The sequence below is a fragment of the Grammomys surdaster genome, unplaced genomic scaffold, assembly GCF_004785775.1.
Source record: "Grammomys surdaster isolate TR1022 unplaced genomic scaffold, NIH_TR_1.0 125846, whole genome shotgun sequence".
NCBI lineage: Eukaryota > Metazoa > Chordata > Mammalia > Rodentia > Muridae > Grammomys > Grammomys surdaster.
In genome coordinates, this window is record NW_021620672.1 from 2,933,811 (window position 1) to 2,947,445 (window position 13,635).

Sequence of the window (13,635 nt, forward strand, 5' to 3'; positions counted from 1 at the left end):
GAAATATGTAAGCTGAAAATGCGTTTAAAGCTATCAGTCTGCTACCCATTAATAAGGCTCCTATAGAATCTTGATTATTTCTCCCTTATAATTGTATGGTTAGATTTTATATGATTTTGTAACTCTCGGGTCCTAGCCAGCAATACTAGGGAATATTGTACTACATATTGCTAACTCAGGAAGAAATCATAATTGGAAATATGGAGAATGATTTCTACTGAGTCTATATTGTTTTTACCTCATAGTAAAGTGCAAACTCTTGTTAAGTCAAACAAATCTGTGCAGGGACCATCTGTTAATGTAGGAGTAACAGAAAAAAAAAAGAGATAGAGAGACAGAATAATAATTGTGGGAAGGGTTAATTTTTAAATTTAGTCCCGAGAGGAGACTTTACAGGTAAGCTAAAATTTGAGGAAACACCTGATAGGTAGAGGGCAGGGTACTTCACCAAGAGGCAAAAAGGGCAAAGATCCTGAGACAAGAAGATAATGGTGGGACCTCTCAAGGGCTTGCTGGGAAGAGCACTGAGGCTATCTACTCTAGAGAGACCAGAAGAAACTGATCCGAATGTATCTACACACCTCTTTGGCAGGAAGATGAAGTAGATCATTCACTGTTCTGGAGTCTTTTCTTCAGAGGGAGGGGGGAGGGAGGGAATGAGAGAATGTGTGTGCGCGTGCCTGCGCGCGCACTTGCTTGCGCACGCGCTGCCCTGAAACTTGACCTTTTGCCTCAGCCTCCCGAGTTTCTGAGATCTATGGAAAAGTCATAGGAAAATCAGATTCTATAGACTTCAGCCAAGATCCCTCACTCCCATTCATTTGGAAAACTCAGGATGTTCATCTATTTTAGGAATTATAATGAATTTCTTTTCTTTTTTTCTTTTATTTTTGGTTTTTCGAGACAGGGTTTCTCTGTGTAGCCCTGGCTGTCCTGGAACTCACTCTGTAGACCAGGCTGGCCTGGAACTCAGAAATCCGCCTGCCTCTGCCTCCCAAGTGCTGGGACTAAAGGCGTGCGCCACCACTGCCTGGCTCTGGAAATACTTTTTTAAAGGAATAGCTTTTTGTTTTGTTTTGTTTTTTTTTGTTTGTTTGATTTTTGATTTTTGATTTTTTCAGACAGAGCTTCTTGATGTAGCCTTGGCTGTCCTGGAACTCGTTCTAGACCAGGCTGTCCTCGAACTCCTGCCTCTGCCTTCTGAGCACTGGGATTAAAGATGTTTGCCAACATTGCCTAGCAAGAAATGGCTTTTAAAGAAGGGTATCTATCCCAGCTTCTTGGGACTACCTGGTAGTATGATGAGACACTAAGACTCAGAAGAGCTAGGAATATAGCTTAGGGGTAGGTAGATCTTGCCTAGGGTGCCTGATGTACAGGTTCAGTCCTCAGTACTGCCTCAACAAAAAGAATGGAAATTTCAGAATATTTGGAAGTAAGGAATTCTTCTTGGATACTGGTGATTAAGGAATATAATCAAATGAAGCAATATATTAACCCAAATTATCCAGTTGGTTAGTGAAGAGTTTCAGCTGGCTCAGGGATCCTCTCCTAATTTCTGTGGATATCCTTCATATAATTTTGCTTGTTTGGAGTGTTTTCTTTTTTTACCTTTTAAGCTAGATTTCAAATTAATTTGCTGCTTAATAGTTTGGGGACTTTTTTTCTGAGGGCCTTCTAGCTTATTTTCATATTCATAAATGACCGATTTAATAACCTTTTATTTTAACTTTAACTTAACTGATAAATTTAGTATTTTGACTTTTGGAGCATTTTTTTGCTGATGGATTGACTGTATAAAAAATAATATAGACAAGCCAGGCGGTGGTGGCGCACGCCTTTAATCCCAGCACTTGGAAGGCAGAGACAGGTAGATTTCTGAGTTCGAGGCCAGCCTGGTCTACAGAGTGAGTTCCAGGACAGCCAGGGCTACACAGAGAAACCCTGTCTCAAAAAACCACACACACACACTATATATACATACATATATATATACACACGCACGCACGCACGCACGCACGCACGCACGCACGCACGCACGCACGCACGCACGCACGCACGCACGCACGCCTCACAGTCATGTGAAGATAGGAATTCCAAAGCAGAGCATGACTGGAGCTTTGCAGCTAGAGGACATAGGGTGACGAGGCTGAGGTGGTGTTCTAGCTCATCACATCTACATCCTGTTCCCTTGCTGAAGTTTTGAAATGACATTTTAAAATTATACTCTCTGATGTCATATCAGTGTATTTGTTCTCATGACTCTGCGTTTTAATACTCTGTACATATATTCTTTTTGTTGACCTTCACAGTAGAAGACATATTTATTGGTAATAATTGCTGTCTAGGAAGACGTTTTTAAGTGGAAAAATAAACTGTTTTATTCCTGGCCCTCCTCAAAGATCTATGGTTTGTGCCATTTAAAAAAATGGTGCCTTTTATTTTTTTTCCAGTTCTCCTTTAGTTTATTAAATTTTCTATACTTTCTGCTTTATTCTATAGTTGGGCCAGTCTCATAGGTTGAGTCTACAATTTATGTTGATGTTAATCTGATCTACACATTTTAGGCAGGTTCAATGTCCCATGGTCTTCAACCTTCAACAGTTTGAAATGTCTCTCTCTTTTGTTTTTTGTTTTTTGAGACAGGGTTTCTCTGTGTAGTCCTGATTGTCCTGGAAATCATTTTGTAGACTAGGCTGGCCTTGAACTCAGAAATCCACCTGCCTCTGTCTTCTAAGAGCTGGGATTAAAAGTATGCCATCACCCACCAGCCTTTAAAAAATATGTAGCCAAGGCTGGCCTGGAACTCATGATCCTCTTGCTTTCACCATCTTTAGCAAATCCTACCACTGTGTGCCACCAAAACTGGCTGAATTTTTCTTAAAATTGCTTGTTAATTCTTGTAAACATTTGACCCCATCCCCTACCCCCAATTTCCCCTTAGCCCTTATTAGTATTATTTTACAGTTACATTATTTAAGGTGTGTCTCTCTGTGTGTATGTATGTATGTGGGTATATATGACTATGCCATCGTGTACCTGTGGAGGTTAGTGGAAACTTGTGAAAGTTGGTTTTCTCCTTCTACTATGTGAGTTCCAAGAACAAAACTCAGGTTATCAGGCTTTGCAACAGGTGCTTTTACTCCCTGGGCTATGTTGGTGGTTCCCTTGTTAGTGTTTTCTAGTAGATGTTGTAGAGTTGCCATTGGATTCTGATGCCCTAAATTATTGTATCTCTAAATAGAATTTTTTATTTTATAAGTTTATTATGATTAGAAAGAATGTGTGTGTTGTGTCTGTGGAGGTTAAAGGACAACTTTGTGAAACTGGCTCTTCCTTTCTAACATACAGGCTCCTGGAGTTGGAACTCGGGCCTTCAGGCTTAAGGGCAAGGGCCCATCCCACTGAACAGTTGTGTCCTCCCACCCCCACCCTGAAAACAGGAGGCCCTGTAGTCCTAGCCAGCCTTGAACTGCGGAGGGAGCAGAAGCTGACCTTGAACCTGTTGATCCTCCTGGTTACACCAGAGAGCTATGGTTACTAGCCTGTCCTTCCTGCCTCTCTCCCCATCCCCCCTTACGCTGGAGAATCAAACTGAGAGCTTCATTCATGCCAAGCAAATACTCTTCATGGAGTTATATACATCTCCAGCACAGATCTGAATTTTTGATTAGATTATTATTTTCTTACATTGTCATGCACTTATATGAATGAAAAATACACTAATTTCATAGGATATAAAAGGATACCATTAGTTTTCCCTGACCTTATTGTATAAGGTCAGGAAAAAAGGAAAATTTGAAAAGAAAAGAATATTCCTGTAAATTACCAAACTTAATTTTATAAAATTTTTTCTAAACAGCCATGGAGTACAGCCTCGTAACCCAGCGCTTGGGAGGTAGAGGCTGGAGGATCAGGAGTTCAAGGTCACCTTCTAAGTAGTAAGGTGGAGGCCGGCCTGGGCTACAAGAGAGACTGTCTCGAAAAACAAGAAAACAAGTTTTCAAGGTTACCTCTCTATAATAAGAAACTTTTTTTTTAAACTGAAAGGTTTTATTAACTTGAGCTTAGAAGATACCTTGGAATTTATATTTATAGGAGAGTTGTATTGTCTAGTTCTATCTTCTGTTTTCTCCCCTTTTAAAAAATGTAGAGTTGCCGGGCAGTGGTGGCACACGCCTTTAGTCCCAGCACTTGGGAGGCAGAGGCAGGCGGATTTCTGAGTTCAAGGCCAGCCTGGTCTACAGAGTGAGTTCCAGGACAGCCAGGGCTACACAGAGAAACTCTGTCTCAGAAAACAAAAACAAACAAACAAACAAACAAAAAATGTAGAGTTTATGGGACTGGAGTAATGACTTGGCAGCTAAGAACACTTACTCTTTTTCAGGAGGATCTGGATTTAGTACCCACACTCAGTGGTTCACAACTGTTAGCTCTAGGGCATATTCTTCTGGCCTCCTTAGGCATTCCCCCTTCTGAAGGTGCGTGTGTGCGCATGCATTCGTGTATGCAGGCGCGCTCGCGTGCGCACGCACGCACGCACACACACACACACACACACACACACACACACACGCACACACACAACCTCCCACCCCCACTGCCCACATGTACATATTAATAAAAAATCTTAAAGCTTTCTAAGGCTTTCTGGTGAATTTTATGATATTATAATATGTGTTTTTGCAGAATTAAAGGTGATCTTTTCTCAAGTTGTTTCCTTACAGTTCATAAAATTGTCAACTTATTTTTTTTTTAACTAAAAATTTACTGTTTATTTTTTGTATGTATGGATGCTTTGTTTGCACCTATTTCTGTATATCATGTGTATGCCTGGTACCTGTAGAGGCTAGAAGAGGGCATGTGGGTGCTGAAAATTGAATCTGGGTCCTCTGGAAAAGTAGCCAGTGCTCTAAACCACTGAGCCCTCTTTTTAGCCCTTTGAGACAAGCTCTTGCTGTGTAGTCCAGGCAAGCCTCAGTGCATGGCTCTCCTGCCTTTCTGCCTCCTCCGTGCTGGGATTACAGGTATGTGCCACCATGCTTGGTCTTTCTTGGACAGTGTTCTTGTCATCATTTTAGCTAAGAAATTACTTGACATGCTTCAGAATGCTTTTTTTGTAACTGCAGATACACTTGTGGGTCATTAAGATTCTAAGCAGCTATAGCCCAGGCCACAGTGATAGATGCATTTAATACCAACATTTGGGAGGCAGAGGTAGGTGGATTTCTGTGAGTTGCCAGGACTACATAGTTGAGACCCTGTCTCAAAAATAAGCAAGTTGTGATTTAGCCCCTGAAGCCACATCTGAAGGCTTTACGTGTTAGACATTTAATACCAGTCAGATCTGGTGTCTTGGGTATTATTTGCATAGGACTCACATTGTTGTGATACTGCTGTTTTTTCCCTTCCTGCCATTATGTATGCTTTAAAGGTTAGTACCAGAGCCCTATAAAGCAGTTTTTGAAGGGAAACTGCAAGTAATCACTTTTTTGAGTTCTGAAGTTGTGCTTGTTTGTTACTGTCACCAAAACCACTTAGGACTTTAAGTTCTGTACGTTTTCCATCTTTCTGCAGAGCTAGTGAGATTCTCTAGATGTGCCGGAGACTTGTTTGTTGTTTTCTGGGACAGTCTTGCTGCACTGTCTAGGAATCTCTTTCTAAGTCTGATGAGTACTGTAGGCACATGCTACTGTGCTGGGCAGAGGGTTTGATACATAAACATATCAGATGTTCCTAGTATTTTAATCACACTTGGAAACTATTTCCTGTAAAATACATTCGTGAGAAAAACTTTTTCTTGTAAAGATTACTGAGACTGCTAGATGATTTACATTGATACTTGTTATTATCCACAGTGTTAAAACGACCTGAAAATACTTGCTGAAACCTCTTGCTGTGAGATAGCAGAACTTTTGAACAGGTAAGGTTGAAGGGAAGCACAGAATGTGTGTTTATGACAGTAGTCCCTTGTCCCCTAAGGATCCAGGCCAGCGTCCCGTGTGTGATAGGTAAGTGCTCTACCACGGAATTTTATCTAGCCCCAAAGAGTAGAGTTCACTTTTGCTTTTAGAGTTTAGTTTTCGGGGGCTGGAGAGATGGCTCAGTGGTTAAGAGCACTGACTGCACTTCCAGAGGTCCTGAGTTCAAATCCCAGCAACCACATGGTGGCTCACAACCATCTGTAATGAGATCTGATGCCCTCTTCTGGTGTGTCTGAAGACAGCTACAGTATATTCATATATAATAAATAAATAAATCTTTAGAGTTTAGTTTTCTTTCTTTTTTTTTGCCTTTTGTTTTATGTTTTGTCCCATTATTTTTTTGAGGTTATAGATAGTGAAAAGAAACTTCTGGTACATTTTAGATCCTTTATGAATCAGAATAACATACCCTTTCTGGACTGATTGTAGTGTGACTTAGTGTTTTAAAGACGTGTATGTATGTATGTATGTATGTATGTATGTATGTATATATGTGAGTACAGTGTAGTTGTGTTCAGACGCACCAGAAGAGGGCATCTGATCCCATTACAGATGGTTGTGAGCCACCATATGGTTGCTGACAATTGAACTCAGGACCTCTGGAAGAGCAGTCAGTGCTCTTAACACTGAGCCATCTCTCCAGCCCAACTTTGTGTTTTAAACTGCTGTAATGTTTTTGATGACAAGGAGCAGGAAGAACAATGTTTTGAGGGCAAATGTGCTGAGAGGCCATGGTATTTTCAAGAGTTGTTGCTTCATGAGGGACTTGGAGCAGGAGCTGGGAAGTGTTTGGGAGTCATGATGTCTGTCTAGCATGTATTTTCCCCCAGCTGTTTATAAGCATCTTCTTTTTTATTCTGTTTTAGTTGTATTTCTGTAGTCAGAACTTTCATGCTTTAATAAACATGTAGAAGAAAATGACTGCTTCACCCCTGGGGTTACAGATAAATTTGAACAAACTGATGACTAGCTCAGGGTCCCAGCTCCTATGAAGGAGGTAGGATGGATTGCATTGCCTTTGGTTTTCCATCTTCGTTTCATCTAGTTGTGGCAAAGATTGGGCTCTAGAAGGATAAGTACAGCGAGCTGACAGTCTGCATTTGCCTCCAAGACTAGTGGCAGATCTCAGAGAGGGTATATTGATAGTTCTAAGGTAGATCCAATAGAAACTAGCATTCTAGAACAATTTTTATATGTCTTGCTAAACTTAATGTCCTGAAGATGTGCCTTATGCATCTTATTTTGGAGATTGAGGCCTAGTAATTCTTACCTTGTATCAGTGTTGGAACCTCCCAGTTCTCATTCTCTCATATTCTCCTTCATTCTCATTCTCATTCTCTCTCTCTCTCTCTCTCTCTCTCTCTCTCTCTCTCTCTCTCAATTACAGTTATTACATTGTATATGTATGTGAGTATGTGTGGGAGAGTAAATGCCATGCCACTTGTGTAGAGGTCAGAGGACAGCTTTCAGGGATTGATTCTCTCCTTCAGCCATACTATGTCCAGGGATTTGTTAAACATAGGTTGTTAGGCTTGGCCACAAGCACCTTTTCTGGCTAAGCAGTTTTTACTAGCCCCAGTTGAGTCTTTTAACATTAGATTTGGGGGTGAGGAAGCCCAGGCTAGAAATGTAGCAAACAGGTGACTTTGGTTTCTGGAAAAATTGTTGATTGCTTTTATAAATTTTAATTGTTGGTACTTCTTACAGTATTAAGCTTATGAAACTGTATTCAGAATTTATAGATGATATTTACATTATTGCAGTGCCAACCAGGACTATGTAGTGAGACACCCTCCCCCCCAAAAAAAACAAATAAAAGAAGCAAGATAGAGAGTAATAGTGCTTAGCTGTTGGGGAAGATGAGTGACATAGTATAGATTTTAGAAATTACATATATCTATAAACTATAGGAAATTTGGAAGTAATCTTAGTGCTTTTAGTGTGGTGTTAGGGGTCTAACCCCGGGCATTGGGTGTGTCTAACCACATGGTATAGTATTGAACTGCATCCTTTGTTCCTTAAGTAAGTGCTATGTATATGTCTTTATATGTATATGTGTGAAACAGGGTCTCAGCTGTATAACCCAGGCTAACCTTGAATTCACACTCCTTCCCTTGCCTCCTGACCTGAGTGTTGGAATTATAGGCATGCACTACCACACTTGGCTTTAAACTTCTTTGGGAGATAAGATCTCATGTAGGATGGCTTCAAATTTGTTATGTAGCTGAAACCCAGTCCTCCTGATTCTACCTTCGAAATGCTAGTTACAGATGTAGATGTGTGCCATTAGAAACTTCATAGTCATTGATCCCTTCCTGTGGATTTTTTCTTTTTAAAGATAAGATCACATGGTATAGCCCTACTGGCCTTGAACTACTATATAGATTTGCTGACTGTCCTGGAGCTCCTGGGTGATATTCTTGCCTTTGCTCTGTAACTGCTGGAGTTAAGAAGCATGTGCTGCTATCCCCAGTTTATAGCAGTTTTCCCCAATGGGACATTTTTTCTAGCGTTATATATTTGTTGACTTACAATTTTCAATTAAAATGTTTTTGGCCAGGCATAGTGATACTTTGCCTTTGATTCCAACACTTGGGAGGTAGGAGGCAGAAGCTGTCAGATCTGAGGTTAAGGCCAGCCTGGTCTACATAGTGAGTTCCAGGACGCCAGAGCTGCACAATGAGACACTATCTCAAAAACAAATTATTATATCCCCCTCCATAGATAGATATATACACATAGCCCTTTTAACATTTAGTCTGCATGTACATCTGTGTGTACAACACTGTGTATGTAGGTCAGAGGAAGGAAATACGTTTCCCACTATGTTTGAACTCAAGATTGTGAGTGTGGCAACAGGTGATTTTACCTGCTGAGCCATCCCTCCAGTCCACATATCTAGATTTTTTAAAATGTAAAAACTAGGAATTACTAATAAAAGTAGTACATTTATGTAACGGTAGCCACAGATTTTACTTCTTACTATACTTTCTTTACTGGCTGAAGATGTTTTGGTATATGCCGTGTGCATAGGTATGGATACATTTTTACATGGGTTTATGTGCATGCAAAGGCCAGAGGTTGACATTAGATAGCTTCCTGAATTGTTTGAGACAGGTTTGAGAATGATTTGTGACTTGATCTTACTAAACCTAGAACTCACCAATCATCCAGATTGGCTAGATTACAAGTGTATTCATTGTATCTGACTTTATGTGGATGCTGAAGATCCAGAGTCAGGTCTTAATGCCTGCATAGCAAGCGCGCTACTGACATAGCCTCTCCACAGGCCAGAGTCTCTTTCAGTTAGCAGATTGTAGCTGAAGAGTTGTCTCAAATGATCTGTTTTCTTAACTCTAGACATTGAGGCAACACATATTCAGATTTTGTGAGTTTTACAAAGATGTGTTTTGTGTTCAATTTTTGATAGGCCTTGGGTATTCATTTCTCTTTTGAAAACATGGGCTCAAGAGTAAGATTATCATGCAACAGCCATGTTGATGGCACCCTAGGTTTGCATAGGATGAGGTGTTTTTTTTGTTATTTTTGAGACAAGGTCTGGCTATATAGATTTAGCTAGCTTAGAACTTGCTGTGTATACCAGGCTGGCCTTTGCTTCCCTCAGCTGGGATTACAGTATGTGCCTTTACAACCAGCTCTAGATTGATATATATATATTTTATTAAAAGGGGGACAAAAAAGAAATACTTGCATTATTTAAAGCAGTAGGGAAAGTGTTGGTAACAATATTACATTTTATTAGAGTCATCTTTAGTAGCTAGCATGTTCTTTTGATACGTTTCTTTTTGTATTCAAGTTGTTCTGGGCCTGGAGGAAATCTTAGGAGCTTTAGTCTCTTCAGGATTTAGTTTTTAGGTTGACAATAAACTGATGGCAGTATTGTCTTGATAATTTCTAATGTGTACATGATGGCATCGCTGCGAAGGTAGCCATATGCAAAGGCTCTCAGGGTCATCTGCTTGGGAGCTGATGGAGCGCTGCGCATACCATGGCTCGTGTGTAACTGCATGATGCAAACTCTGAACGCACAGTGGCCAGAGAGCCTTAATTTGTGTTTTGGAAATTTGACAACTTTTTGGAAGATGTCCAAACTCCTTACATACCTGTTTCTGTGTATAAGAACATGCTCTTCTTTAAAAGGGGGCTTTTACTATGATGATGGAAAGGGGTAGGACTTAGTAACGGAACAGAATGGGGAAGATTGAGGAAAGGAAGAAGCAAATTATTGTAAAAATTCCAGGGAGATAAAAGGGGATTTATTAGATTGGCCTTCAGGATTCAATCCAAGAAGTCCAACAGTGGCTTTCTCATACTGGAGAAGGTAAGGATCCAGTAGTTCAGTCCACAAGGCTGGATGTCTCAGTCTCAGTCTGACCCTGAAGGCTGGAAGGATTCCTGGAGAGTTTCTGATCTTCAGGCTGCACTAGAATCCGGAAGAAGTCTAGTATCAGTGAAGGGATGCTGCAGCAGCAGAGTAGAGGAACTCACCTGTGAGAGTGAAGGCAAGCAGGCAAAGAGCAACCTTTCCTTCTTCCTTGTGCTTTATGTGGGTGGTCACCAGAAGGTGCCACACAGGTTTAGAATGGGGCTTTCTGCTTCAAATAATCTGATCAAGAAAAATCCCTCACAGGTGTGCCCAGCATCTTTGGTTTTAGTTAATTCTAGATACAGTTAAGATAAGTCATCACTCCAGCTGCATACGTAGCAGAGGATTACCTTACTAACATCAGTGGGAGGGGAGCCCCTTGGTTCTGTGGAGGCTCAATGCCCCAGCATAGGGGAATCCTGGAGCACTGAGGCAGGAGGGGATGGATGGGTGGGTGGGGGAGCACCCTCATAGAAGCAGGAGATGGGGGTTTAACTGGGAAGGGGGATAACATTTGAAATGTAAATAAATAAAATAGCCAATTGAAAAAAAAGATTAGTCATCATAGTATTGAGGGCCATATCAGTATATAGTGAAAAGCAGAGAGATGTGTGTTTAATTTTCTGATAGTAATGATAATTAAAATTAATGATAACAACAAAATCAATTTATTATCTGAAGGCTTAGACAAGTAAAACACTTGGAACCTTAATTTCCTAGCCTTAAGAATCCTAGGGAAATTGTGAGAATTAATCGAAAATATCTAAGCAATTGCTGGCATGAAGTAGTCATTCAATGAGTGATAGCTTTTATGAATGTTATTACTGTGTAAATAAGTAAATCTTGAATCTAAAATTTTATATATAGTTTTTAGAAGTTTAGTTTTTTGCTTTTTTGTTAAGTGTTTTTCCAACATGTATGTATGTACACCACATACGTGTCTGGTGCTTGAGAAGTTCAAAAGAGGAGAAGGATTAGATTTCCTGAAACTGGTGTTAGAGTTATGTTTGTGAGCCACAGTGTGGGTCCTGGGATCTGAGCTTGTGTCTTCTGCAAGAGCAGTAAATGATCTTAACTTCTAAGGCATTTCTCCAGCCTCTTGACTTTTATTGTTGTTGTTGTTGGTTTTTGTTTGTTTGTTTTGTTTTGTTTTTGAGATAGTTTTTGATATCCTGTGTTTGAGCTTGTGGAGATTTTCTGGCTTCTTTTTCCTGAGAGTTCAGGCATGCACCACCATTTAAAACTTTTTTTTAGGGGCTGGAGAAGAGGGCTCAGTGGTTATGAACACTGTTGCTCTAGAAGAAAACCTGGGTTTGGTTCCTGACACCCACATGGTGGTTCAGAAACATCTGTAACTCCAGGTTCAGGGGATCCAAAGGCACCATAGGTAGCACATGGTGCACAGCTATGAATGCAGGCAAAACACATACAGAATTAAAATAACCTTAAAAAAAATTCTCTATTTTAGATTTATTTGTTGTTATTTTTATGTGTATAAGTATTTGCCTGGATGTATGTATGTTCACAGTTTGCATGCCTGGTGTCTGAGGAAGCCAGAAGAGGGCATTGGAGCCCTTGGAACAAAATGTAGAGATTGTTGTGAGCTGCTGTGTAGGTGTTGGGAATAGAGCCTGGGTCTTCTACAAGAGCAACAAGTGTTCTTTATCATTGAGCCATTTCTTAATGTACCATAATTTAAAATATCTTTTCTGTTCTTGTTTTCGAAAACTAGGTCACACTGTATATCCCACTGTATGTATTTCTACGTGTAGTGCCCAAAGAGCCCAGAAGAGGCTGTTGGAAATCCTCTGGAATTGAATGGTTTTGAGCAGCCATGTGGATGCTGGGAATTAAATATTTTGGAAGAAAAGCCAATACTCTTAACTTTTGAGGCAACTTTCCAGCTTGAGAAAGATACAATTTTAAAACTGCATTGTCACATTTTAGATCATGGTGATGGCCATGGTGATCTTTTATGCTCCTTGATAAACTTTCTAGGGTGTGTGCATGAGTTTATATATTATAATTTTTTTGTGGCAGGATCATGCTGTGTAACCCCAGCTGGCCTGGAACTCACTCTGTGGACCAGACTGTCCTTGAACCTGCTGAGCTCCTCCAACCTCTTGAGATTACAGATGTGTGTCATCATACCTGGCTGTTTTAAAATTATTGTGTTTCTTTTATTATGTTTTCTTCTTTCTCTGAGATACATGCTGATTTGCAGTTGCTGGGGATTTCACTCAGGGCTTTGGACATGCTAGGCAAACACTTTCTCATTGCCTACCTCCATTCCATTTTGATCTTAAGACCTACATTAGTCTGATTTCTGCTGCAATAACAGAATACACAGGTGTGTAACACAATGGAAGCATGCTAGCAGCGTCTGCATAGGCTTATGTTTAGGGTGCATCATCCCATGGTGGAAGGCAAGAGGTGAGAGAGAGTGAGGGGAAAAAGGAGGGGTTTGAACTTGTTTTTATAATGACTCATATTAGTGATGACTAACCACATCCCATCCCTGGTTAATAGCGTTAATCCATTCATGAGGTCAGAACCTTTTTTACTTAATCTTCTCTTGTGACTGTTGTGTTGGGGAAATTTCCAGCATATGAACTTTGGGGGATGTATTCAAACTGTAGCAGGATCTGTTTACTTCAAAAAAAAAAAAAAAGTTACTGAAGACCCAACAAAGTCAGTTGTTTTTCTTGTGGTAATAGTCTCTGTTTTCTTTGAAAAAATGACCTAACTCTGATAACCATTTGTCTGTCACTTGTTTTTTGTTTGTTTGTTTGTTTTTGTTTTTTTTGTTTTGCCAAAACAATCTCCCTTGAAAAAAGAACAAAACAGCTTAGTTGATCTGAAACTCTTGAGTAGTTGTGCCTTTCTTGATGACGGTTGCTTTGCAGGAGAAGTTAGTGCTTTAGCTTATTTCCGATTTCATCAAACAGATTATTAAAACATACACAGTAGTTTTTTTCTTACTTGTCAAACACAGCATTCTTTTAAAAAGATGCTATTTTCCTCTTTTGTGATGTATGCTGCTAGCAGTGAAGAATAGACTGGCTGCTTGTGTAGTTTGTTCTTAATAACTTGGATGTTGCTATAGTGTCAGTAATAGTACCGCTCATTGCATGGTTAGTACAGTGCTGACTCAGAATAAAGGCAAATAGTATTTTAACAGTACCGTGGTCAAAACAGTTTTGATATAAATACTCAGTGTCAAAATGTACATATTTACATGGAATTTTGATTTTGTTGGCCCCT

General features: G+C 40.0%; 1 protein-coding gene across 2 annotated transcripts in view; it reads left to right on the forward strand.

The window, feature by feature from the left end:
* The window catches only part of Gigyf2 (GRB10 interacting GYF protein 2), a 132,308-nt gene that overhangs the window by 1,788 nt on the left and 116,885 nt on the right, over positions 1-13,635 (forward strand). For both annotated transcript variants that reach the window (XM_028789531.1, XM_028789532.1), the window contains exon 2: positions 5,859-5,923. The gene's annotated coding sequence lies outside the window, so the exon portion shown is untranslated. The remainder of the gene's footprint in view (positions 1-5,858; positions 5,924-13,635) is intronic.